The sequence below is a fragment of the Poecilia reticulata genome, chromosome 11 (genome assembly GCF_904066995.2).
Source record: "Poecilia reticulata chromosome 11, P_reticulata-male-v2, whole genome shotgun sequence".
NCBI classification, from domain to species: Eukaryota; Metazoa; Chordata; class Actinopteri; order Cyprinodontiformes; family Poeciliidae; genus Poecilia; species Poecilia reticulata.
This window is the reverse complement of record NC_088840.1, coordinates 29,238,168-29,243,167: the sequence shown is the minus strand read 5'-3', so window position 1 is coordinate 29,243,167 and position 5,000 is coordinate 29,238,168.

Below are 5,000 nucleotides of genomic sequence, written 5' to 3'. Positions count from 1 at the left end.
AGTTGAAGGCGAGAAAAAGTCTAAGTCCCATCCAGGGACCGGACAGGGGGCGCTCGGACGGAAGAGGCTGGGGACGGTAGCCTCTCCCCGGCCAGCACAAGGCTAACTGTTGCCTTACCAGGGGTCCGAGAGCGGGTGATATGGTTTTTAACACCCTATTCGAAAAAACACTATCTGAATGAGGATAAAAGAAAGTCTGAAAAGTGGGTGATAGACAAAAAAATGACAAAGTGTTCCCAACACTTAGAAATATTTTCAGACACCAGAAAAATGACAAAGTATTCCCAACACTTAGAAATATTTTATTGAATAGTTCCAGTGGGTGGCTCCGTCTCTGTAGGACTGCTTGATGGAGCCAGATCCCCGAGGAGTCACCATCCGTAGCCAGTACACTCGCAGGACTAGCGGCCCTTGATCTTCCAGAGCTCGGAGAGGATTGGGGTGCTGTGGCTCGGTCGAACGCGTTCCGGATGTCAGCCAATTGCTCCGCGGTGAGATGGTTGGCATAGTACCGGTCCGCGGTCCTCGTGTCATGACACATGACCCTAGACAGTTGTCCCCTGACCTCGCTGCCGTGCGCATCCCGTGCCTGCGTAGAACCAGAAAATACATTTAAAAACAGAAAAGCGGGTGAGTTCAGAGCCGTTAATGGATCACTCACGTGGGTCGCTACCGCTGTCCTTAGATCGGTTACCGTGGGACGGCCCGGAAGTCCCATTGAGCTCCATGCACACGCCGCGTATTTGCTTAGCCGTCTTATACGCGTCTGTTGTGCGCTGAAAAACAGCAGCTTGCAGCGTGGTTCCAGCAGCCGGCGGACACCCATCCAACGTACGAACCACCCGAACTCGGCATGGCTCAAGAACAGCTGGGCGGCGCCGAACGCACGGTTCGTCTTGTGCCTCCTCACCTGAGGAGAGATCAGATTAGATTAGATTAGCTTCCCATGCCCGTTCCCCAGGTCTGGTTCTACCAGGTCTGGTTCTACCAGAAACTTACATTAATCACAAAGCCCGGAGCGCCTTCCTGGGCTTCATCAATCGCATCCTGGAGCTCGTCGGCAGTCATGTTTGTCAAGACCCCTGCTCTGTGACCATAGACCGCAGAGAGATAGCAAGCTAGGTAACCATAGAACTGGTTCCGCAACTGGATGGTTGGCTGGTTCTCCAGCTTTCTTAGGAGGGAAGGGATTGTCGTCCTGGCCAGGGTCTTGCAGGTTCTCAGCTGGGTTCTGGTGACGGTCCGCCGTTCCTTGGAGCGCTTAACTTCGATCTGGTGGAGGGTCACCTCGGTGGCTATTTGGAGGAGGTCAGCCTTGACCGCTCTGCTGACGGCGGTGATCTGTCTCCGGGTCAGCCTGCATTCCCGCGGGGGTGTAGCGGCAAAGTAATCCATGAACTGGGACAGGTTCACCAGGTAAACTTTAACAGTCGTTATGGCTCTTTTCTTCAGCTTCAGTGCCTGCGGGAAGGCGTGGACCCGTTCCACGTCGTCCAGGAACTTCCAGGTGGGGTTGACCTGCCTGCCGTGTGCAATAAATGAGAGAAAGCTACGGACCCGACCCAGCTTGGAGCGTGCGTTCATCCGGTGCTGTTGGCTTGGCAGGGCACCCCGCAGATCTGAGTGGAATTCTTCAAGGTAGCGCTCCACGGGTGGTGGAAACTTCCTTGGAGCAAATGGCAGCAGGGCAAGTCCTCTGACTGGCCTTGTGGAGGTTGATGTTGCAGGGGAATCAGAGTCGGTCTGGCCCGGCGGAGAAGCTGCAGGAGACGGGGCTCCGGTGGCTGCAGGTGAACCATGCGGAGAAGCTGCAGGAGACGGGGCTCCGGTGGCTGCAGGTGAACCAGGCGGAGAAGCAGAAGCAGGCATGGTGACAGCATGAGGAGAAGAGTCTGTACTTGATATCGGCCGTGGTGCCCGGCGTGGGGTGCCGGGAGACGACGACGACACGTCTGCGTCTTCCCCCTGCGATTCTGGAGCTCTGCTGTTCGGGTCTTGGGCGTCCAGGCCGGATGCCAGCGGCGGGTTCGGATCCGTGGAGCGAAGCTCTGCGATGGCGCGGAGAGTTGAGCGCCACTGAAGCTGCAGAAGATGGTCGCCTAACACCTGTGGCTCGAGGCGGTTGTGAGCACCGGACAGATGTCTGTCCACCCTCGGACCATTGTATCCACACGCTCTGACTGGGCAAGTCATCCCACGGATGTTCACTCGTCTGTGGGCGAAGGCAAGGAGTATCTTACGCTCAGCAGGGTTCAAGATGCAATGGGTCCGCTCTAAATGCTTGGGCAGCAGAGAAAACTTGCGTTGGCAGATTGGGCAGCGTCGGTCTGGAGGCATCTGGACCCACGTCTGGCAGTAATGTCCGGCAGAAGCTTGGTTGTCTGGCAGAAGCTTGGTTCTCCGGAGAAGGTCGCAGCAGAAAGGCTGGAACGGGCAGCTGGGTTCTATTGAGCCTGATTGCGAGGCAGCAGGCAGGCAGGCAGGCAGGGCGCTGATTGCACGATTGCTTCCAGCCGCACAGAATGTCTCAGAAAACTTTCTAAGTGTTGAATCAATCATGCCTTACCAGGGCCACGAAAAGAATTGATTGGGATTTAAACACCTTATGCGAAAAAACACTATCTGAATGAGGATAAAAGAAAGTCTGAAAAGTGGGTGATAGACAAAAAAATGACAAAGTGTTCCCAACACTTAGAAATATTTTCAGACACCAGAAAAATGACAAAGTGTTCCCAACACTTAGAAATATTTTCAGACACCAGAAAAATGACAAAGTGTTTGTGGTGAATGGAGCCAGGGCAGCGACTACTGGCGCCCCGCCTCCAGTAACGAGTTAGGGCAGCGACTTCCGGCGCCCCGCCGCCTCTGTTTACGAGTGGTGAATGGAGCCAGGGCCGCGACTACTGGCGCCCCGCCTCCAGTAACGAGTTAGGGCAGCGACTGCCGGCGCCCCGCCGCCAATGTTTACAAGTGGTGAATGGAGCCAGGGCCGCGACTACTGGCGCCCCGCCTCCAGTAACGAGTTAGGGCAGCGACTGCCGGCGCCCCGCCGCCAATGTTTACAAGTGGTGAATGGAGCCAGGGCCGCGACTACTGGCGCCCCGCCTCCAGTAACGAGTTAGGGCAGCGACTGCCGGCGCCCCGCCGCGGTGAACGGTGCCAGGGCGCCGTTAAGAGTGGACAGTGTCCACAGACCATAAGGAGGGTTATGGTAACTGGAAATAAAACCGCGTGGCATTACCACTTAACGTGGTCCCACAGAGCTGAAACTTCGTGGGGGTGTTCAGTCCGACCCCATGGACCGTATGCCACCGCTTGTTCAATCCAGGCACGCCCCCGTGGGGTCGATCCGGACCCCCCATTTCTAAAAACGGCACCGGCCCCCCAGCAAGAACCGTAGTAGCTGGAGCTATAAAAATCGGTACGTTTAAAGAGCTAGACGAGATCGCAAAGCCTGCCAAGCCGCTTCGCGATCGGATCAAAATTGCCCTGTCAGCGCCCGTTAACAGCGGGGCAATTTCACAGTTAAACCTATGGAGAAACCCAACTTTTTTTACCAGAATCTAAGTCCTGCTGCCTTACCAGGGGCACGAACTTCCAGGGCCTGCGTACTGCTGGGTGTAGTCCGAGGAGGGGTGCTTAAGTGTGGGTACACGTGCTCGGCCGGTGGGCCTGGCAGGCCCGGTTCTCAGTTGACGGCGAGAAAAAGTCTAAGTCCCATCCAGGGACCGGACAGGGGGCGCTCGGCCGGAAGAGGCTGGGGAGGGTAGCCTCTCCCCGGTCAACCCAAGGCCACATCGTAAAACTGAGTTGCCTTACCAGGGGCACGAGCTTCCAGGGCCTGCGTACTACTGGGTTTAGTCCGAGGAGGGGTGCTTAAGTGTAGGTACACGTGTTCGTGTGGAGAGCCTGGTTCTATCGGGGGTGGGGGGGGGTTCCAAGACTGTGTCTGACCCCGGAGCCAAGTCTGGGTGTGGGCCTGGAGGTCAAGGCCTGGATGTCCAGGCCTGGATGTCTCTGCCTGGATGTCTGTGCCTGGATGTCCAGGCCTGGATGTCTCTGCCTGGATGTCCCAGCCTGGATGTCTCTGCCTGGATGTCTCTGCCTGGATGTCTGTGCCTGGATGTCCAGGCCTGGATGTCTGTGCCTGGATGTCCCAGCCTGGTTCTGCAGGCCTGGATGTCTGTGCCTGGATGTCTGTGCATGGTTCTGCAGGCCTGGATGTCTGTGCATGGATGTCTGTGCCTGGATGTCCCAGCCTGGTTCTGCAGGCCTGGATGTCTGTGCCTGGATGTCTGTGCATGGTTCTGCAGGCCTGGATGTCTCTGCCTGGATGTCTGTGCCTGGATGTCTGTGCCTGGTTCTGCAGGCCTGGATGTCTCTGCCTGGATGTCTGTGCATGGTTCTGCAGGCCTGGATGTCCCAGCCTGGTTCTGCAGGCCTGGATGTCTGTGCCTGGATGTCTGTGCCTGGTTCTGCAGGCCTGGATGTCTCTGCCTGGATGTCTGTGCCTGGATGTCTGTGCCTGGTTCTGCAGGCCTGGATGTCTCTGCCTGGATGTCTGTGCCTGGTTCTGCAGGCCTGGATGTCTGTGCCTGGATGTCCCAGCCTGGTTCTGCAGGCCTGGATGTCCCAGCCTGGATGTCCCAGCCTGGATGTCTCTGCCTGGATGTCTGTGCCTGGTTCTGCAGGCCTGGATGTCTCTGCCTGGATGTCCCAGCCTGGTTCTGCAGGCCTGGATGTCTCTGTTGCTCCAGGCCCGGATTTCAAATTCGTACGGAACCTAGGCAAACTATATACTGGAAGAACCGGGCGAGTCCCAGGAGTGCCCCGGTGGTCTCCGATTTCGCCTAGGACGTTCCCCCATTTTTAACGAATTTTTAAGCGATTTGGGCCTAACCGGGCCTGGGGGGGGGGCGAGTAGGCGGTCCGGAAGGCCCGGAACCCGCTCATGCCGTACACCGTTGGATCCGGGCCGCTCCGGGGATTACTAGGGTGGC